The sequence below is a fragment of the Schistocerca gregaria genome, chromosome 5 (genome assembly GCF_023897955.1).
Source record: "Schistocerca gregaria isolate iqSchGreg1 chromosome 5, iqSchGreg1.2, whole genome shotgun sequence".
NCBI classification, from domain to species: Eukaryota; Metazoa; Arthropoda; class Insecta; order Orthoptera; family Acrididae; genus Schistocerca; species Schistocerca gregaria.
The window spans coordinates 324,568,806-324,592,687 of NC_064924.1; positions in this window are offsets into that span (position 1 = coordinate 324,568,806).

A 23,882-nucleotide genomic window follows, 5' to 3' on the forward strand; every position below is an offset into this window, starting at 1 on the left:
GGAAAGCAAATCAGTTATATTGGTGCACTGAAATCTATATTTTCTTCTACAGAGAAGAGAAGGTGCCACGAAGCACTAACCTGAAGCAAGATGTGCCTTGAATGAAAGGTTGTAGCTGATCTACTTTGCCTTTGTTGGTGGAGAGCCTCGGGATAACGATGGGGGAAACAAAAAGTTACGTAAAATAGTATCTCTTAAAGGTTTCTACTCTAGAAGAGAACAGCGGAAATGCTTCACATCAAATATCCTCTCTCTTTGGATTGTTAGTTTGCCGTTCATTATTGGTGTTAGGGTCACAACGAGTTTTGAAATATGTATGAATCATTTTAAGCTCTGAGAATAAAAGAATATAGCTCAATGTAACTCTGCGAGTAACTACAATGTAACTCAAGTTTAAGCCAATGCACGTAAACCGCTCGGCCCGGTACAGTCCTATGCAAACGAAACACTTGTTGTCAAAACCGTTTTCACACCTTCCTTATTCCACATAGATGAGGGCAGGACAGGATTCCGGGTGATATAAGCTGCTACTTAACAAATTGGACCTCCAGCTAACACTTCATTGACACTAACTGAATATATAACATTAATTCAGTAAAGAAATTCGTAGTAGACGGTTAAGTGCTACTGTCCCAAAAGAATTTGTTTTCTCACACGAATATAACTTGCGATACGATCACCACAGTGTCACCTCTGCGGGCTGAAACGATTAGAATCTAACACTGGATGGATTATTATACATGCAGGTACCAAGCATGTGCTGTTCCACAATGGAGACATGTTTGCACTTGTGGATGCATTAACGTAAAGTTTCGTCAGTCGAGCAGAGATTTTTTCCAGAGGAGCAAGGTTAAAATTTCATTAAATGAAGCGTTGAATCACCGTATCAGATGTGTCAGGCCAGTTTATTCCGTATGCGTGACCAAGCTACATTTGCAGATTATAATTATGGCACCACGATTAAATCCTTGTAACTATCTTCCCATGAAGAAGAAAAAAATTGTGTGATGATGAAATCCTCAGAGCCCTGATACTCTCACGTTCATTCATGTCCTAACCTACAACTGAAACTAACTAGCAATCGACTAACACACTTCACTCACTGATGCAGCACCTCCACACATCTGTCTGGCATCTTCTTCTCCTGTCTGCTGGCTGCTAACTGTTCACCTGACTGTCACTCTCTACTGTCCTGACAACTGAGCCGCCTGACTTCTCCCCAAAATATGATTCTATGTTAGCGCTTCTTGAAGGGTCTTATCTGACACGGTCCAAGGCGCGAAGACTTCTAGAACCAGTGAGTGGAAGGTCTTGGCGGCTTCGAGAAGAGAAAAATGATCTCGAACATACTAGAACCATACACAACAAACCTAGAAGAGCCAATGGAAGGTCGCCCCCGCTAAATCGGCGTGAAACCCTACTTGTCAACTTTCGTACGCACCGCGAGCGGCGCAGTGTATTCAGGAATGCGCAGATGTTCTCCCCGACCATTTATTTAGTAGGATCATCCTGGCACCGTTACGTGAAACTAATGGAAACTCTCCCAAGTCGCCTTCAAGGCCTAGGAAAGAAGTGTCCCACTACATTTCCCTGCTTATAATACGCGTTTCAGGCAAGCTACTTAACATTCATGAAGCAGAGGTTGCTGATCATAAAGGGTAATAAAGAGAAATCAAGCACATTTTCCACAAAAAAAAAAAAAATGGTTGAAATGGCTCTGAGCTCTACGGGACTTAATCTGAGGTCATCAGTCCTCTATAACTTAGAACTACTTAAACTTAACTAACCTAAGGACATCACACACATCCATGCCCGAGGCAGGATTCGAACCTGCGACCGTAGTGGTCGCGCGGTTCTAGACTGAAGCGCCTACAACCGCTCGGCACATTTTCCACAGTCCATTTCCTTTAGACAATGGTGTTGGTTAGTTGTAAAAGAACTGGATGGTTCACAGACAACTTATCTATTTATAGATTTATGAAAGAGGTACCAAAATCAACGTACAGAGTATATTCGGAACAGAGTGGAAGATGTTTCTTTGGTTGTCTGATGGTGTGTCTCCAGTCTAATAGCTTCTACATACTAATTTGATTACTCGAAAGAATGACAATCGCCCTAATGTGTTTAGAAATCGTGAGCGAATGATATCTATGTCTTCTGCCACATGAGAGTAAGTCTTCGAAATCTTTGGTAAATGTTGGGTGCAGCTAATTTTGGATCGCTCAGTTCTTCCAAATCGACTGCCATGTCTTCTTCTCGCACGTCATCACACTTTTCCTCGCCCTCGAGAGGATCTTCTGTGTACCTACTCTTTTCACTTATCCGCTCTTTCTTCTACGTTCAGCATATGAATTCCTCTTGCACTCTTAATGTTGTCATCTTTGCTTTCACTTTGCCGAAGGCTGTTTTCACTTTTGCGTATGCTGAATCTGTCCTTCCGATGACCATTCCTTTCTAGATTTATTCACAATGTTCCTGTAACTATTGAGCCTAAGCTTCATAACACTTCCTGTTAGTTTCGCTCCTAAGTTTCATATTTATGAAATTCCTTCTTCTTCCTGAGCATTTCTGTACTTTCTTTTTTCGTCGATCAGTGGAAGGTTTCTTCGCAGTTACAGTTTTGATGACTGATCAAATATGAACTACGGTACATGTCTAGTAGCATAGCGTAACAGGTCATAGCAACATAGTGAGTGGTCAGCACGTCACGTTAGTTAGCTTCGATGGCCTCTTGTGCGGTGGCCAAAACATTTCTCAGGTTAGTGGTCATTTAGCTTACTTTTAATATAGTAACATAGAAAATCTGCAAACCTGTTGCTTACAGACAAGTTGAATGTGTTTTTCATCAATGACGTTGCTATACTTTATCAGCTGTTGCGATGTGGGCATAATGAGAGTAGCGTGGACAAGTTAGAGATGCATATAGAATGTTGTGATTAATGCCTCATACGATCCTCATGACACAGTTTCAACATTAGAAGTCTTGCAAGAAGTTTAATTAATTATATACTGACGTTATGAAACACATTAAATTCTATCAATTCCTTCACATTTTGATGTTATTTATAATTAAGGAGCGTATTCTCAAAACTGGATAAATGCAATAATTATCATGAGATGCCGGAAGATGATCCACATAGTCCGAAACTAGCAGAATATTTTATGAAAGTTTAGACGGCTGCTGTTGGTGTAGTTTTTAAAATATCTTACTCGAACGATCCCATGATTTCCTTTCATATACCTACAGCTCCGATTTCAGTTACTTCGTGTCCTTTCCTATCTTCTTCTTCTTCTTTTTCATCATCTTTCCAGTTCAAAAAACTGTGCTCCAACCATTGAAACAGCGCCCGGGACATGCGGTTCGCTTGCCACAGCGTTGTTACGACACTGTACCCTGCATTACGCTACTCAAGTAGTACAAACTATCCGAGTTTCAGTCCGACCAGACAATGCTTTCTGAGTGTTTGAATTTTCGCGATAATAGCGTGCTTTGTCGGACGACTGCAGATATATTTGGCGCGCGGTCAGAAGCATGCGCCGGAGCAGAAACTCGATGCTGGCGTTCTCTGCGTAACGTGAGAGCTGGAAGCGCCAAGTTGCTTAGGATGAGGCAGTGGAGTTGAATGGAAAGGGGATAGGAGAGTGGGAGGGCGCGGGAGGCTAGCAGCCGTGTTTGCGGGCAGAGCTCCGCTGAGCTGGTAAACGGCTGCGGCTGCGCAACTTTACACGTGAATCCCGCCTGATGAATGGCCCAATATAACTTGTTTAAGTAGTCGCTGAGAAATGTGGCTATCGGTGCGTGATGAACGGCGGTGTGCGGCAGGCGGTAGCGTCGCGGGACTTACCGCGGTCTGGATGTGCGGGGACTGCCAGCTGCTGCGTCGCCGCGGTGGTAGCGGCGGAGGTAGTGGGTACAGTGTAGGCGGCTGCAGGGCACCGAGCTAAATGAGCGACGGCGCCAACAGTGGCTCGTCTGTGCCAACTGACGTACACCCGACCGTGTTGGCTGTCACGTCCTGTAAAGGACAATGTGCGAATTAACGTTCGTATGCTATATTACTACAGCACTCAAAATAGTGGAGCCCTTTTAACTCTTCTTTTAGATCACACCGAGCAACACATTTTAACTTTTAGTTTGGATAAAAAAAATGGTTCAAATCGCTCTGAGTACTATGGGATTTAACATCTGAGGTCATCAGTCCCCTATAACTTAGACTACTTAAACCTAACTAACCTAAGGACATTACACACATCCATGCCTGAGGCAGGATTCGAACCTGCGACCGTAGCAGTCTCGCGGTTCCGGACGTTTGGAAAATATCAAGGTTTTTCACTTGTAACTGTTAGGCGCCATATGGCTTTGAAAATAAAAAATTCCTCTCACATACCGTTTTCCAATAGCATAGGTACTTTCATTTGTGAAAGCACCATAACTTTGGTACCCTGGAAAGACAAACATTTCACCTTAGGATAGGCTTTGGACGACATTTTTGGTTGTTTTCTTTGTATTCGTTTTCTACAGTGTCTCTAAGGAGCAAACATGTTCCGACATTAATCTGCAGTTCAACAGCACGACAAAACGCTTTTCCACAACTTCTTTCTCCAGCTGAAAGCGTTCCCCGTGTTCACCACTTGAACCCCCGACAATCTGACATAAGACAATTCGTACGCTGCAAATATCTTATCGTCTTATTCACATACTCTTTATAGTCATCAGATCTGTCATATCCAAGAAAGTAAGTACACACTGAGTTGAAGGAACTCCACCTAACTTCTACTGGCCTATTTAAAGAGTTTCGTGACGTCTCTATCCTGCATAAGCTGTCGTATTTGGGATCCAATAAATGCGACCTCTTTAGTCATTGCACGGATGATATTCGTAAGCTTTGTCTTCATGTGTGCAAAAGCTATACCTTCCTACAAGCGCTTTTACAGATATGTTTTGTAACATCCGTGGCCTAGGGGTAGCGTCTTTGATTCATAACAAGAACGTCTTCGGTCCCGGGTTCGATCCCCGCCACTGCCTAAATTTTGATAAATAATCAGCATTGGCGGCCGAAGACTTCCGGCATAAGAAGTCAGCCTCATTCTGCCAACGGCCTTGTCAATGAGGGCGGAGGAGCGGATAGAGGTTCAGGGCACTCTCTTGTCCAAGGGGTGGGAAATTGCCCCTAAAGGCGGAAGAATCAGCAATGATCAACGACAAGAGGATGCAGAAGGCAATGGAAACCACTGCATTAAAGACACGTAACGTATATCCGCAGGACATGGCCTGTAGTTGAAGAAGTGTCATGATGATCTCTCCATTGGCAAAAGATTCCGGAGTAGTCCCCCATTCGGATCTCCGGGAGGGGACTGCCAATGGGGAGGTTACCACGAGAAAAGATTGAATAATCAACGAAAGGATAATGTTCTACGAATAGGGGCGTGGAATGTCAGAAGCTTGAACGTGGTAGGAAAACTAGAAAATCTGAAAAGGGAAATGCAAAGGATCAATCTAGATATAGTAGGGGTCAGTGAAGTGAAGTGGAGGGAAGACAAGGATTTCTGGTCAGATGAGTACCGGGTAATGTCAACAGCAGCAGAAAATGGTATAACAGGTGTAGGATTCGTTATGAATAGGAAGGTAGGGCAGAGGGCGTGTTACTGTGAACAGTTCAGTAACGGGTCGTTCTAATCAGAATCGACGGCAGAACAACACCGACAACGATAGTTCAGGTATACATGCCGACGTCGCAAGCTGAAGATGAACAGATAGAGAAAGTGTATGAGGATATTGAAAGGGTAATGCAGTATGTAAAGGGGACGAAAATCTAATAGTCATGGGCGACTGGAATGCAGTTGTAGGGGAAGGAGTAGAAGAAAAGGTTACAGGAGAGTATGAGCTTGGGACAAGAAATGAAAGAGGAGAAAGACTAATTGAGTTCTGTAACAAGTTTCAGCTAGTAATAGCGAATACCCTATTCAAGAATCACAAGAGGAGGAGGTATAGTTGGAAAAGGCCGGGAGATACGAGAAGATTTCAATTAGATTACATCATGGACAGACAGAGATTCCGAAATCAGATACAGGGTTGTAAGCGTACCCAGGAGCAGATATAGACTCAGATCACAATATAGTAGCTGAAGTTCAAGACATTAGGCAGGAAGAATCAATACGGAAAGAAGTGGGATACGGAAGTTCTAAGGAATGACGAGATACGTTTGAAGATCTCTAACGCTACAGATACAGCAATAAGGAATAGCGCAGTAGGCAACACAGTTGAAGAATAATGGACATCTATAAAAAGGGCCATCACAGAAGTTTGGAAGGAAAACATATGTACAAAGAAGGTAGCTACGAAGAAACCATGGGTAACAGAAGAAAAACTTCAGTTGACTGATGAAAGGAGGAAGTACAAACATGTTTCGGGAAAATCAGGAATACAGAAATACAAGTCGCTGAGGAATGAAATAAATAGGAAGTGCAGGGAAGCTAAGACGAAATGGCTGCAAGAAAAATGGGAAGACATCGAAAAAGATATGATTGTCGGAAGGACAGGCTCAGCATACAGGAACGTTAAAACAACCTTTGTTGACACCAAAAGCAACGGTGGTAACATTAAGAGTGCAACGGGTTTCCACTGTTAAATGCAGAGGAGAGAGCAGATAGGTTGAAAGAATACATTGAAAGCCTCTATGAGGGTGAAGATTTGTCTGATGTGAGAGAAGAAGAAACAGGAGTCGATTTGGAAGAGATAGGGGATCCAGAATTAGAATCGGAATTTAAAAGAGCTTTGAGTGCTTACGGTCAAATAAGGCAGAAGGGATAGATAAAATTCCATCAGAATTTCTAAAATCATTAGGGGAAGTGGCAACAAAACGACTATTCACGTTGGTGTGTAGAATATATGAGTCTGGCGACATACCATCTGACTTTCGGAAAAGCATCATCCACACAATTCCGAAGACGGCAAGAGCTGACAAGTGCGAGAATTATCGCACAATCCTCTTAACAAGTCATGCATCGAAGCTACTTACAAGAATAATATACAGAAGAATGGAAAAGAAAATTGAGAATGCGCTAGGTGACGATCAGTTTGGCTTTAGGAAAAGTAAAGGCACGAGAGAAGCAATTCTGACGTTACGGCTAACAATGGAAGGAAGGCTCAAGAGAAATCAAGACACGTTCGTAGGATTTGTCGATCTGGAAAAAGCGTTCGACAATATAAAATGGTGCAAGCTGTTCGAGATTCTGAAAAAGTAGGGCTAAGCTATAGGGAGAGACGGGTCATATCCAATATGTACAACAACCAAGAGGGAATAATAAGAGTGGGCGATCATGAACGAAGTGCTTGTATTAAGAAGGGTGTAAGACTAGGCTGTAGCCTTTCGCCCCTACTCTTCAATCTGTACATCGAGAAGCAATGATGCAAATAAAAGGAAGGTTCAGGAGTGGAATTAAAATACAAGGTGAAAGGATACCAATGATTCGATTCGCTGATGACATTGCTATCCTGAGTGTAAGTGAAGCAGAATTAAATGATCTGCTGAACGGAATGAACAGTCTAATGAGTACACAGTATGGTGTGAGAGTAAATCGGAGAAAGACGAAGGTAATGAGAAGTAGTAGAAATGAGAACAGCGAGAAACTTAACATCAGGATTGATGGTCACGAAGTCAATGAAGTTAAGGAATTCTGCTACCTAGGCAGTAAAATAATCAATGACGGACCGAGCAAGGAGGACATCAAAAGCAGACTCGCTATGGCAAAAAGGCATTTCTGGCCAAGAGAAGTCTACTAATATCAAATACCGGCTTTAATTTGAGGAAGAAATTTCTGAGGATGTACGTCTGAAGTACAGCATTGTATGGTAGTGAAACATGGACTGAGGAAAAACCGGAACAGAAGAGAATCGAAGCATTTGAGATGTGGTGCTATAGACGAATGTCGAAAATTAGGTGGACTGATTAGGTAAGGAATGAGGAGGTTCTACGCAGAATCGGAGAGGAAAGGAATTTGTAGAAAACACTGATAAGGAGAAGGGACAGGATGATAGGACACCTGCTAAGACTTGAGGGAATGACTTCCATGGTACTAGAGGGAGCTGTAGAGGGCAAAAACTGTAGAGGAAGGCAGGGATTGGAATACGTCAAGCAAATAAATGTGCTACTCTGAGATGAAGAGGTTAGCACAGGGGAGGAATTCGCGGTGGGCCGCATCAAACCAGTCAGTAGACTGATGACCCAAAAAAAAAAAAAACACCATTTTAATACACTCTGAAAAGTAGGCGTTTCGCTTAGGCCACTCTTCACGCATGTAGTGTTCTTTCTTAGTGCCGCTATTTCACTCACACAGAAAGCAGCAGTTGTAACCTTGTGGTTTACCTCTCACTACTCTATTAATTTCAGATCCTCACAAATTTCCAGTTTTTTTTAATTCCTTTATTTTGGATTCGTACTACAAGGACCATGCACCCAAAAACGGTTATTAGTTGCCTTAGAAACATAATCGTAAGGAAAACGAACAGCGCAAAATGACGAAGTTAGTATACAAAACAATAGCGCAATTAGACAAATACCAGACTGTCGGCGACATAGATGGCAAAGACACTGGAGCAGAATTACTGCAGTATACAACAATATTATGACAAACATGCATATGCTTTTATAGTAAAAGACATAACATGAAAGGTAAAACACCGTACAGCATAAAATAAGCAGAAAATAGCTGAAGAACCAAATTGCAAATAACAGTGTATAACAAGGTGAGAAGCGTACCATACCGACAGACGCACTTAAAATAAAAGAAGAACCCAAAATAACACATACAATATAACCAAAGGCAAGTACAGTAGTGCCAGCAGAACAGTGAAATAAAATGCACGAGAGAGCAATAATAACAATGTAATCTATAAATAGAGATCTTGTGCCGATTAACATTTTCAGGGGAAGTGGTTCCGTTTGAAACCACCTACAATTTTCTCATTTTGTGGCAAAAGGGCAGTGGCTACATTTGAGGACACCATTCAGCAGCCTAGTTGGTACTGTCCTCTAGCGACTGCCACTGGAACCGCTTTTTGTACGCTGTGCGGTCAATTCTTTATTCTCAAATTGTGTCTGTATTCTTCTGTGTTAGGTAACTTTTATGCATGTATTAAATGCAGAATACTGTTCTGCTTACATTAATACTATATGTACTGCAATAATAAACAAATTAATGCATTTCTTTCCGTGAATGTTGTGGTGGTTCCATTTTAAACCACTGCTCCTGTAACGGCAGAATTAGTAGTTGTGACGAACTTTTTATTTCAGTTTCACGTGATGTATTCTCACAGACTAAAGGATGAGGAAATTCTGGAGTACATTTTCGCAAGATATTCCTTCACATCCCGACTCACAGATTGACACTAGCAGTGACAGTGAAAGTGTTGTGCAAGCTGAAGACAGTGATATGGATTTGCGAATGAAAACACCTGTTTTATCTCAAATTATTTAGGAAAGTGAGAGTGAGGACCATTTTGACAATGACAGTGATGACCATTTGTCACTGTCTACCATTGCGAATTTTTCATCGAGAAAGGACGTCAGTGCAGTGAACATTTCCGCCAATTTTTTGGAGGAAATTGATGTACGAGGAAAACTTAAAAACGACAGTGAAGGTACGCAACCAGTAGATTTTTTAATGTCTGTTTTGTTGCACTATGTTAGAACACATAGTTTACCAGTCTAACTTGTACGAAACACAGAAAGGTGGCAATTTCAGGCCTCTTTCTAAAGCAGAACTAAAAGTGTTTTTGTCTATAAACATTCTACTGGGAATCAAGAAACCTTCTTATTATCGTGATTGCTGGTCATCCCATAAGGAACTTTGAGATGAGTACATTTCCTCACTAAAATCGGTAAAAAGGTTCATCTGCATTTTGACACATATTCACATCAATGACAACGCTGTTATGCCTTCAAGGAAGAGCAGAAATTATGACAAATTATATAGAATCGGTCCACTAATCAATCAGATACTGATAATCTTCATAGAATTCTATGAACCTACTAAGGAGCAAGCTATAGATGAATGCATGGTGAAGATCAAAGGACGAACCGCATTCAAATAATATGTGCTCCAAAAGCCAATCAAGAGGGGATAAAAAATCTGGGTCAGAGCTGATAAGCTTGAATATATTTGTGATTTTCAGATATATACTGGAACAGTTGAAGGCATAGTGTAAAAGTCCTTAGGACAGAGAATTGTCAGAGATTTGTGTAAAGGCTTGGAAGGAAAGGGATACCACATATACTTTGACCGTTTTTTTACCAGTGTCTCATTTTTACAGAAGCTAAAAGATGAAGGACTTTTTGCCTGTGGAACAATTAGATCACACAGAAAAGGACTTCCTACGCTAAAAACAAACAAGGAGTTGCAAAGAGGAGAGTTTGAGTGGTCACTTCGTTCTGATGGCATTGCGTGCAACAAATGGAAAGACAAACGTGCTGTCATGGTTCAAATGGCTCTGAGCACTATGGGACTTAACATTTATGGTCATCAGTCCCCTAGAAGTTAGAACTACTTAAACCCAACTAACTTAAGGACATCACACAATACCCACCCATCACGAAGCAGAGAAAATCCCTGACCCTCCCGGGAATTGAACCCGGGAGCCCGGGCGTGGGAAGCGAGAACGCTACCGCACGACCACGAGATGCGTGCTGTGCAGTCATGTTGCTGTCTACAATTGATTCGCCTGTGTGTGGTGAAGAAGTTAGCAGTATAGAAAAGAATGGTAAAATCACAAAGGCACCTTGCCCAAAGACAGTGAAATCATATAATGCAAATATGGGATGTGTCGACAAGGCACATATGATGAACAGTTTTTATGCAATAGACAGGAAGGTGGTGGCTAAGATTATTTTGGTATATAGTTGATATTTCTATTGGAAATGCATTTTTTCTGTTTCGATTATGTAATCCAACAGCGAAGCAAGTGCTAAAGGATTTTCGAAGACGTGTTGCCACAGGGCTGGTAGGCAGTAATGTCTTCAAAGATAGTCCTGGGCATCCCAGCACACCGTCAGAACCATCTGCGAAAAAAATTCATAACTATTGTTCCCCATGAGAAACGTATACCGGAAGCAAAACATCTGCAAAAAACATGGAACCTCAAGGCGCTGTGTGAACTGCAGCACGAAGAAAGAACCCCACAGAAGCAGATGGACGTGTAGTCACTGCCAGGTAGCCTTATGCTTATCTGCAAAAAGGAATTGCTTTTTACTCTATCATCAAAAGTGATGACATTTAGCGGGCAGTGGCTCCATTTGAAACTACCCTGTATGTGTTCAGTTTATGTATATTACATTTAATTTTTAGATTTTTCTATCTCACTGTAAGAAAATTAATACAATAAAAACTAGCAAAAATTTAAAAAAAAGTTTTATTTTGCCCCTGAAAGGGTTAAAACACAAAATTAACCACTCCATTAATAACTGAGCTGATACCATGTGAGAATCAAGACCTCGGCCACACATAAATTAAATTTGGATGTCAGTAGCTTTCAAATAGTCGGTGAGCAAGCTATATTTATATTTATGAAAACGCTGGAGTAGAACAGGAACATTGGGGGCAGGATAACGTCTCGCAACCAACTTCTTATAGTCTGATTGTGCAGTCGTGCACTTCGAACATGCCAATATAATGTGGTTAAGATCCGCTAATGCTATTGTGTTCAACCAACACAGGTGAGCAGATTAACACCCATGCGTTTGATGGAAGTCACATGACGTCTAAGAGATGTTCCGTTGTATGGCCACCAACTGGTCCCCCTAGGAGTGCTGAGAATCACGCCATTCACGGTTCTAAGTGTGATAAGCAGCTCTCCGATCGTCGATGTGTTGTCCGTGTAAGGGATCGGCGTCGGGCTAACTGACCTTCTGTAATACTCCTTTTATCAAAGCGGCCAGCAGTTGTATTATGAAGAATGCTATAACGTCCTTCAATCCATAATAATTTTAGGGAAATATCCAAGCTCTGCACATCTCTCATGGCTATCAAAACGTCCAGAACGTACCTAATGGTCTGCTTATCGAAACGTGGCATATTGCAATTTCTGCAGCATACCTTTAGAGCTTCCTTGGGAGCCAGTAGCTCCGCCAAGTAGATAAAAGATTTAGGTGGAAGCGCAAATATTTGGTAGGCTCCTCTGGAAGTGAAAAAGACAACGTATCCAACACTCACCTCAGATTTAGAGTAGTATGTACAGATGTGAGCGTGCTGCGGCTATTGTATTTCGAGAAAATGCTCCACGCCGCGAGTGGTGTTGGTCCCAATTCGGAAATCACACGGTAGGTATGCCACTGGGGCTGGAGTGATAAAGAGACTAAACTAAAAACGAAAACAGGTGAGTTAGGAGTCCTGTAGAAATAAGGGAAAGAGATGGCGGCGTTTCTCGTAGTTGCAATCTAGTAAAGGAGTTCTAGTCATTCGTTTTGCATGAGGTGTCTGTGTGAGTCTCCAGAGTTGAACCACCTCCTTAAGCGAAGTACAATCAGATATCGAAGATCGACTGAGCAAAATATCAAACATCATCTGCCGTCGTAGAGACAATGGCATGACGGATGCTTCCACTATCAGGTTATTGACGGGGTTGGACTTCACGGCTCCGAGGACCGCATGATTCACCGTATAATGGATGACATACAGCTTTCGCAGAATTGACTGCGTTGCAGTGTGTAGACAATTCTACCATAATCGAACACAGAACGTAACAAAACCTTGTGCAGCGTATGGAACACAATCGGTTTCGCTCCCCACATTCTCGGGGAAGCATGCACAAGATATTCAGTGTTACTGATCTTGCCGATAGGATACACAACACGAGTTTGCAGCTCATGTAGACGCCATGCACCTTAACATGTGTACGAACGGGGAATGTGTACGGGCCAAGATGAAGTTCGCATGAGAAGTATTACGCCGTTTCCTCGTGAATATTGTAGCAACTGATTTGTCACGTAACAAAGAGCTCATTTTTAAACTCCCATACGGCCAAAATTTCACATGCATTGCTAGGCCACAGTCGTGTCACCCAAAAGCACGACGAGTGAGCTCAGATATAGATGATGTTCACATATTGAAGAACTTTGACGGTGGGGCTGAACAAAGTCGGCGACGTATAGAGCTTACAGTAAGGGAGTGAACACTAGGCGGTGTCCATGCAACACATTGTCTTTACCGCGGATATATTCGGTTCGGCAACCAAGCAAACTATATATAATCCGTAAAATAATCACCGGAAGATGCAACAGTTACGATTTGTTAAAACGTTAAGGTATCATGACATTGTCGTACGACCTCGAAAATTCAAGAAATAAGGCATTTAGTGAATAACGTGTTTTCAATGTCCGCAAACGAGGTATAGAGCGAGGTGGCGCAGTCGTTAGCAGACTGGACTCGCATTCGGGACGACGACGGTTGAGACGCGCGACCGGCCATTCTGATTTAGGCTTTCCGTGATTTCCCTAAATCGCTTCAGGAAAATGCCGGGATGGTTCCCCTAGTCCGATGGGACCGATGACCTTCCTGTTCTCCCCCAAATCAATCAACAAGTCAAAGAGCAAAACAGATACTATTGACATAAGTATGTCTGTCCTTCGCATGCTTCAACCACCATTCTAAGCGAAACATGAGGAGAGGTTCGAGTGTCTTACACAAGCAGGGCTGTGATACAATCGGGCGATACTATTTCGCTTGGCCAGATTCCTTCTCAGGCTTCAGAATGGGCATCAATATCTTAGTCTCCAGTCATTTGGAACGTTCCCTTTCCATCCCTCCAGATGCCATGACAAATTTTCACAAGATCACATTTTGTGTCGTCAGACAAACTGAGAACCATGGAGTAGTGGATCAGGTCACAGCCGGGCGTTGTATCTGATGAGTACGTCATGGTTCAGTGGAGCTCGGCGAGAGAGACTGGTGTTGTTACCTGTATACCGTCTCGTAGATCATCAGTGGCACCGGTCACTGCGAGATCGATGGGTTCCGGCATGGCAGTTGGAAAAGCGACAATGGCGGAAAACTAGTCCATGCAGACCTGCAACCGGTTTCCGTTTGACCGAGTTCATCATCACTGATAGTTGTGACTTCGTAGGCTTTCCCGGCGTAATAAGTCTTGAAAATCTCTTCGGGTTCTCAGCGGGACTCATCAGCAAGCAGCATTCTCCTGAAGATGGCGACTAGTTGGATCGCCGAAATATCGTGTCAAGTTGATTTTAGGATCCGGCAGCAAACCCGAAGAGATTTTCAAGATCACTGATAGTTGTTCGCAGAACTTCCACCAGTATTCATTATTGCATGCCATGAGAAATCGCCCAGTGGACGAATCCATCCGTTTGCAGGCAACATAGCTCTCCCACGTGATAGTCCATTTAAGAAGACTGCAAGCCAGTCTCCGTTGCACCACGAGACGCGATCATTCTGGGTCCCACCAGGGAATCGGGAATTGACTAGTGCCAGTCACCATCCTCTTCTGTGGAACAGAATGCGATGAAGCTGCATCGATATAATTGCAAAACATAATACACCTTGCTTGCGGGACGTCAAGGTGGGAAGTGATGATAATTGGGCATCAATTAGTCCACCATACCTTGACCAATCTGCTTCCAAAACGTTCTATTTACGATATGGGGATAGGTCGTGACAGGCGTTGCAGTGAAAGACTATATAAGAATAATGTAATGGTTAGACCCCATAGGATAGGAAAGAGAAGTCCATGTAAAAAGCGAAGAAAGTGACGTTGAATACAGAGTCAAATCAACGGCTGAGGGTCCTTATCCAGATAACGGAAGTAACGGAGGAGCTCCATCATTGAGGAAGATAACATTGACCACGTCGAGTATTTCAAGGATCGTGTCACTCAAACTATCATAGGCACAGCCCTACAATCTGATGTGCGCGTTAAAATCTTTATAAAATAAGAATGGAGATCCAAACTGCTGAACCAGTCCATATCACTCTTAAAGGGAATATACGACATTGACCGACTGTGAAGAGCCATGATAGGCAATCGAATGGGAACCTGGCAGCTATCACTTGAAAGTTGTGAGTAACCTAGTAGTATCTTTAATGGAGTGTGATGCAGTCCATTATCAATGGCGAGGGTGACACCTTCTCGATCATCTTCTCTGTCTTGGGGATAAACCTGGTATGCTCTGAAGCGGACAACAGAAACGGTTGAAACCACATCTCTGAGGTGGTAGACACTGCTGTCTTCAAGGACACTCTTATTGACAATCGCAGATCGTGCATTCCGTTCGAGAATCATAAGGCCTGCCACAGCTACTAGACGTACGTAGGGTCGTTAATAATTATCGGAGACGGGGTATCTGTAACGTTCCAGATGGCTGTGTCTTCGCGTCTTCCCAGAGGTGCATGACAAACGAGATGAGCTTTGCGATTACATATTCGTTTTTATTACAAAGTGACGGCGGTTGTTGACTGTTCTGAGGAGGATACGGGTTGTGTTGTAGCGGGGTGTGGGGGATAATGAGAGAAAGAAAATTTTTGACGAATATCTGAGAAACCTTGTCGCCCGACTGCCTTACGAGCATGCAATTTCGATGGACCTCTTGTGCCACAGATGGCACCTGCTATGTTTGTCGATTGGAGGTCCTGAGAGAGAACTCCTAACTTGGGCATCACCGGCAGTGGCTTTGGTCGCGTAGACTGTTGGTTGTGAGGAATGCCTGGGAGGTAGAGGCGAGTAATCCACGGAGTTTTGGGAAGTAGGAGGCTGGCGGAGAGCCGTGAAGTATGAGAGATGTGGCTACGTTACCCTCTCCGACGCAGTGCACGCTTTTGCTCGTTAGAGGTTTTGTTGATGGATAAAGGGCGCTTATGAACGTTCTGACAATCGATGCTGACCAGACCAAATTAAGGACGTCGGGAACGACGCCGTATATGAATCCGCGGGGCGTGGACCACCATACTTGCATCAACGAGTATGACTTCTATAACAGCTTGCCCGATGATGAAAACGTTAGCCATTTCGACATCGTCTCACTGAAGCGAAGCACGGTTCCACTTAAAAACTTTTTCATAGATTAGCAACATGGGAAGCCTGAGCCTAAGAGCGAAACAGCACCATGCAGGCTGTAATCGGCACAATTTCTTATTGTATCATTTGATACTGGTAACAGGATATATGCTCACCAATGCTTCGGTGACCTTGTCTGTGAAGCTGATGTCAACATCATGTAAAATGTCGTACGTATGGAGAAGGAAGATGGCAATACAGACATAACTATCCACCAGTTGTTACCGGATGCCTGTGGAACGTGCTTTATGCACGACAGGAAGCAGCGGGGCCATAATTACTGAACATAAACAGCTTGTGTTAAAGAATGTTTATTACCTTGCACAATATAAATAAATTTAATAACGTTACCGGAGCGTTATGAAATTTTTTTATTAAACCCCTGTTGAAATCTGCATAACAAAGCATAAAACATTTAGAAAATTTCTGCTGTTGTAAATACTTAATTCCAAACTATGAACCCGCAAGACTATCCTGCAAATTGACTTCTCTTTTGGAATATAAATTCGCACCAAGGTATAACAATAAGGCGTAACGTAAGGCACATAAGTAACAAGAAGGCAGATTCTAAAACTGCAATGCGCGGCAATGAAGACACTGCGTACATGAACTTGTAAGGAGTAATCCAGTTGTTGGCAGTAAAGGTGGGAACAAATTAAATAACAAACAATTAATAAGAAAACAGCTCCTCAGCAACTAAACATCCCCTGAGAACACATGCCCATGAAACCATCCTCTATAAAAATTAAACTTCACCATCAGCATAAAAGGTACATATATGACACAAATGGCTGATAAGGAAAAACAGAATTAATAAGGTGGAGCCTCCGGGCAATCTGATCGGGCACTAATTACAGAGTGACACAGTTTTACAGGTTTAAATTCATATTACGAGCGAAAAGTGCATCCGCCAAAGCGACGGAGGAACGAGCTGCAAAGCTTCATGTCCTGTCATGCTCCTGACAGGACCAAAGAGAACAGCAATAATTAAGAACGTAATCGAGACATAAGGCCAGGAGCATGGAGCATTGTCTAACGAAACAAAGTTCCACTGGCAACGGCTAGGTTGTGAAGCCCTGGTGCCACGGCCCACCGTACCGGACGAAATACACTGAGCTCCGCACAACTGAAACATAAATCAACTGAAACTGCACACTTGCAATTGGACATTTATATTACAGAAAAGAATAAAACGTAATATTTTAACAAGAAGGGTAGACCCTTTTTTTTTTTTTTTTTAACTGAACCCTTAAGAATTCATTTAAAGACTGAAACACAATCGTAAATAAGATTGTTCTTTGAAACGTAAGAGGAACCGCTGGGGATTACTTTAAACGGGAAAGAGCTTCCCAGAACTACACTTTCATGGGATGTGGTGTAGTCTTACGAAACGATATAGTATTTCCTTACTCGTTAGTTAAAGTGCAAATTTTGGTACTTAATCACGAAGTAAATTCTTAACTAAGGAATAACTACATACTATGTTGTTTTGCAATTTTAGATATACCGTTGTAATTTTAGATATACCATCACTCAGCAATGAGGAGCTCACTGGGTGTCCTTACATATAGCTGCAAATGCTTCATCAAGTAGTAGGATATTGAGATGGAAAGCCCAAGCTCCGTTATCATGCGCACGTCTGACATATCTTTGACATATCAGACCAGTCACTGAAGATATCCTTAGTTAACCATTAAAAAATATATATAAAGAACACATTGACACCCGTGTGTCAGACCCACCATACTTGCTCCGGACACTGCGAGAGGGCTGTACAAGCAATGATCACACGCACGGCACAGCGGACACACCAGGAACCGCGGTGTTGGCCGTCGAATGGCGCTAGCTGCGCAGCATTTGTGCACCGCCGCCGTCAGTGTCAGCCAGTTTGCCGTGGCATACGGAGCTCCATCGCAGTCTTTAACACTGGTAGCATGCCGCGGCAGCGTCGACGTGAACCGTATGTGCTGTTGACGGACTTTGAGCGAGGGCGTATAGTGGGCATGCGGGAGGCCGGGTGGACGTACCGCCGAATTGCTCAACACGTGGGGCGTGAGGTCTCCACAGTACATCGATGTTGTCGCCAGTGGTCGGCGGAAGGCGGAAGGTGCACGTGCCCGTCGACCTGGGACCGGACCGCAGCGACGCACGGATGCACGCCAAGACCGTAGGATTCTACGCAGTGCCGTAGGGGACCGCACCGCCACTTCCCAGCAAATTAGGGACACTGTTGCTCCTGGGGTATCGGCGAGGACCATTCGCAACCGTCTCCAGTGGTGTCGCGACAGGCGTGAATGGAGGGACGAATGGAGACGTGTCGTCTTCACCGATGAGAGTCGCTTCTGCCTTGGTACCAATGATGGTCGTATGCGTGTTTAGCGCCGTGCAAGTGAGCGCCACAATCAGGACTGCATACGATCGAGGCACACAGGGCCAACACCCGGCATCATGGTGAGGGGAGCGACCTCCTACACTGGCCGTACACCTCTGGTGATCGTCGTGTGGACACTGAATAGTGCACGGTACATCCAAACCGTCATCGAACCCATCGTTCTACCATTCCTAGACCGGCAAGGGAACTTGCTGTTCCAACAGGACAATGCACGTCCGCATGTATCCCGTGCCACCCAACGTGCTCTAGAAGGTGTAAGTCAACTACCCTGGCCAGCAAGATCTCCGGATCTGTCCCCCATTGAGCATGTTTGGGACTGGATGAAGCGTCGTTTCACGCGGTCTGCACGTCCAGCACGAACGCTGGTCCAACTGAGGCGCCAGGTGGAAATGGCATGGCAAGCCGTTCCACAGGACTACATCCAGCATCTCTACGATCGTCTCCATGGGAGAATAGCAGCCTGCATTGCTGCGAAATGTGGATATACACTGTACTAGTGCCGACATTGTGCATGCTCTGTTGCCTGTGTCTATGTGCCTGTGGTTCTGTCAGTGTGATCATGTGATGTATCTGACCCCAGGAATGTGTCAATAAAGTTTCCCCTTCCTGGGACAATGAATTCACGGTGTTCTTATTTCAATTTCCAGGAGTATATATAGATATAAGCACACAATTGTAGCCGTTTAAAACAAACACACCATATGCCCAGGTGACGCTCCGGCAAGATTCTTTTCTCAACATGCACTGCTTTGCGAGAAAAGCTGAACACCATGCCCCGTGCCGGAATCAAAAATCTTTCCGCCGTCTCCGGTCGCAGCGCAATGAGCATACGCAACCGTGCTGTAACCGCAGCCGACAGACCACAGAGTGAGGGGCTGTTGCATCGACACAGCAGTCTTAAATATCCGAACCAGTCATGAACAACTGACTCGCGGCCGGCCAAAGCGAAATCGATGGCAAAGATAACACCACAAGACAGGGGTACTGGCGCCAGCAGCGCGACGCGTCAGCCAGGTTAACATGATACAGACTTATGACACTATGCGAGATTTGATGAGTTATTTACGCTGTGATGTTTACAACTGGAGATAACCACGAATCCGATGGGACTGGGGCAGAGTTATTATCATGATGAATGTCTTTTCTGGAGACTAGAAATCTACTCTGTAGGAATCAGCATGGGTTTCGAAAAAGACGGTCGTGTGAAACCCAGCTCGCGCTATTCGTCCACGAGACTCAGAGGGCCTTAGACACGGGTTCACACGTAGATGCCGTGTTTCTTGATTTCCGCAGGGCGTGTGACACAGTTCCCCACAGTCGCTTAATGAACAAAGTAAGAGCATACGGAGTATCAGATCAGTTGTGTTATTGGATTGAGGAGTTCCTAGATAACAGAACGCAGCATGTTATTCTCAATGGAGAGAAGTCTTCCGATGTAAGAGTGATTTCAGGTGTGCCGCCGGGGAGTGTCATAGGACCGTTGCTATTCATAATATACATAAATGACCTGGTGGATGACATCGGAAGTTCACTGAGGCATTTTGTAGGTGATGCTGTGGTGTATCGAGAGGTTGCAACAATGGAAAATTGTACTGAAATGCAGGAGGATCTGCAGCGAATTGACTCATGGTGCACGGAATGGCAATTGAATCTCAATGTAGACAAGTCTAATGTGATGCGAATACATAGGAAGATAGGTCCCTTATCATTTAGCTACAATATAGGAAGTCAGCAATTGGAAGCAGTTAATTCCATAAATTATCTGGGAGTACGCATCAGGAGTGATTTAAAATGGAATGATCATATAAAGTTGATCGTCGGTAAAGCAGATGCTAGACTGAGATTCATTGGAAGAATCCTAAGGAAATGCAATCCCACAACAAAGGAAGTAGGTTACAGTACGCTTGTTCGCCCTCTGCTTGAATACTGCTCAGCAGTGTGGGATCCGCACAAGGTAGGGTTGATAAAAGAGATAGAGAAGATCCAACGGAGAGCAGCGCGCTTCGTTACAGGATCATTTAGAAACCGCGAAAGCGTTACAGAGATGATAGATAAACTCCAGCGGAAGACTCTGCAGGAGAGACGCTCAGTAGCTCGGTACGGGCTTTTGTTAAAATTTCGAGAACATACCTTCACCGAAGAGTCAAGCAGTATATTGCTCCCTCCAGCGTATATCTGGTGAAGAGACCATGAGGATAAAATCAGAGAGATTAGAGCCCACACAGAAGCACACCGACAATCCTTCCTTCCACGTACAATACGAGACTGGAATAGAAGGGAGAACCGATAGAGGTACTCAGAGTACCCTCCGCCACACGCCGTCAGGTGGCTTGCGGAGTATGGATGTAGATGTAGATGAAGGAAGACTGCCCGTAAACTCTTTTCGCGGAATCGGTAACTCGCATTTCTCAGGCTTGTGAACGTGACACAGTGATCCAAACAAACAATTAATGTCACTACAGTATATGTACTCGTTGCAGGAAGAGAAAGGTTTCAAAATCACTTTGGCGCTTCTTACATGAAATCAATTTAAGGCCCTTAACGAACAAATTCCATCTGAGCCGGTGCTGCTCGCATGTTGACGTCGATTCTTATAATTATATTGTGTGTTGCGAGAAGCGAGCACTTTGTGGGCAGTGAGTGTGCTTGTGGGAGCGAGTGTGCAAAGAGTGTACCAAGTTGGTGCCTCTCGAGTGCAGCACATCGAAGCTTCCTGGCTCTCCGGACAGAGTTGCGCATGTGTGGCTTCAGCTGGCCACTTGATAACGGAGGACGGACAGTTCTGGACGACTCATCGGGGATTCTAACTCAACGAGAAGTAGTCTTCAGCTGCTGTCAGTCAGTGACGTAAAGCTCCAACTCAGGATACTGATTGAAAGTTGCTGGCCACAACAGCTCTCTGACATTGTATTCCTGCTCGCTGCCGCCTTTGGCAGTGTGCATGTTCTAAGTCAACTAGCAACGAAGCTCGCCAGTTATCTGTTTTGCATAAGGCTTGTGTCTTTGGTGATCCAGTACTGGCTCCACCCCTCAGTGTTAACGCTAACACACATTTGTTAAATTTGAGTTCCAAGATCTTATCGGTTGTCAAACCGTGGTCTGTACTCTGTCTCACTGTAGGTGAATATGTTACATTACAGGCTACCCAATTTTTGGTTAAGCAGTGACTAAAAATTTGTTTTAATCACTGAGCCGTACAGTTGTTTTTGCTCACTTTTTCCAAGAAGCTTTAAGTTCTGTCTACAGTCTAAAAGTTACAAGTGCATATCTGTTATTCTTCTCAGTGATAGTTTTAATATAAGTGTTGGAAAGTAAATACTTACGTATAAGCACAGCATTTCAAAACAGTTTTCTCCTTGTTATAAACATCACAGCGTATATAATTGATTATGCACCCATCTCTGTTGTGAATCATTCTTATTGTCATCCGCGCAGAGACTAACTTCAGATGGGTGTATGTTATAGAGCTCAACTGTAATTTGGTATGTGGCTGTTCTGGCTCGGCGTTTGTGTGGTGGTCCTAGATGGGCTGTCCATTGTCCCACGCCGGCAGCCCCATAGCGTGGATGTGGTCTGGTGGTTGTGCTGGACGGTGCGGTCCTCGTCTATGCGTATTGGCCGTTCAATGAACGATTGTAGACGCACTGTTAGCGCACTCTTATTAAATTACTTTATTCTCTTGTATTGCTTTCTTATTGTTGTCTTAAGATTTCGTTGGATCATTAACTGCTGTAGTTACTGTAATTTTGTTGTTTTGATGTTGGGTGGGTGCCTGATTTTGTGATTGCACTTTGATCTACGGCCTTGTCCTGAAGGTAACGGAGGCTCCGATCAACAGGAAACGGTTATTTAGCTTCTAGTCCTCGTATGGGTGTGTTTCAATATTTTGATTTAATCTATTACCTCAGTGTTGTTTTCCCTCTTCAATACTTACCATTGTTAAAACAAGAACTGTACTACACTGGAGTCTTCAGTAAAGCTATATCAGATTACAATGATGGTGTTAATAAAACGCATGGTAAATGATGTACAGTTAAAACGTCTTGGTCTGTTCTTCCGTGGTTCCTGCTTCTCGGGAACAACCATTGCTGATTCCTGGTGAGGTGTTAATTACTCTTGAAATTTGTATGTTGTGGTTTGCAAACCTGTCTAGGAAAGTAGTACTTTTGTATCCCGCCAGGAGCGTGAGTCTGCTCCTGTAAACTGAAGGGTAGGCCGAATGTGGGAAGTAAGGAGGATCAGGGAAAGGTGAAATGCTTCGGTACAGGGTTTACCTTTACAGAACATTTAATAGAAAATAGTAGTCAATGACATACGTAACTTTGCACTCAAGAGCACGTAGGTGCGAAGCTGGATAGGCATCAACGCTAATAGCCACTAGTAGTAGGACAAACTATCATTGAAGTAACTGGAGAAACAAAGTCTGTAATGGTCCCATATGAAGTAGAAACTAAGTTGCCTGGTCGGCGGCTCGGAATAAAATGGGGTGAATTTGGAGCGGCACTCGTAGAGCTGCGTAACGCCGGCTAGAGGGCGCTGTCGTCTGTGTCGGTGTCGTAGTGCCAACCTACGAACTTGGACCTACGCCGTGGCATCGTAGCTATCGACACCACAGGTGCCATACCGGTATTGCTACAATTGTGTTGAGAGCGTGGTTGTGTGTTTGGAAGCGTAACTGAGAAAGGTAACTGGACATAATTTACCACTACAGTTTAACAGTTTAGGGTGTTTCTTGCTGATATTTCATTCGTTTATTTAAAATTCCTCTGTGCTGGCTACTTGTCTATCCCTGTTTGTGCTGTTTCAGGGGTATGGCGCTCAATGATATTCCGTGCCGCGTTCGGCGTCGGCATGCGCAGGAATGAAGAGCTGGAATATGAGTTAAGAGTAAGAGCACTCAGTGAAGAAGATGATACTAACGAACCGTGTGTGAGGTTGCGCACGGCCTTGGTTCTTCTCGTCGAGCCGTTAGTGGAATGATTCGGACAAGTAGGACCCACCACCATACTAACATTGTGTGCCAGCGCATTATCGGAAACAGACAAGAGTACTTAGTTTCTTTCAGGACGGGCTCTTACCCTCGCTCAGATATTTCGCGTCAAAGCCCAGATCTCACACTCATTAAATGGAGGACTGAAGATGGTGGTCGATAGTGTGGATAATTAAGAAAAGGTTGATGATTTAGTATTTGCTTTAATGGCAGCACAAAATAGGTTGAGTTCTGTGGTATAGGATAGAGCATCTAACGAGGTTGATGGAAAACCACAGGTAGGGGCAAGAGGGCAACAAACTTTGATGATACCGCGCAAGTTCTAGACGTTTCTATAGCTTTTCAAAGTTACCCTACCCATTTTTAAGTGTTCGGCGTCGAGTTGCTCGCCACTGATGCTGCGGAGTGTCTTGTAAAATTTCTGTGGTTCTCAGTTGATC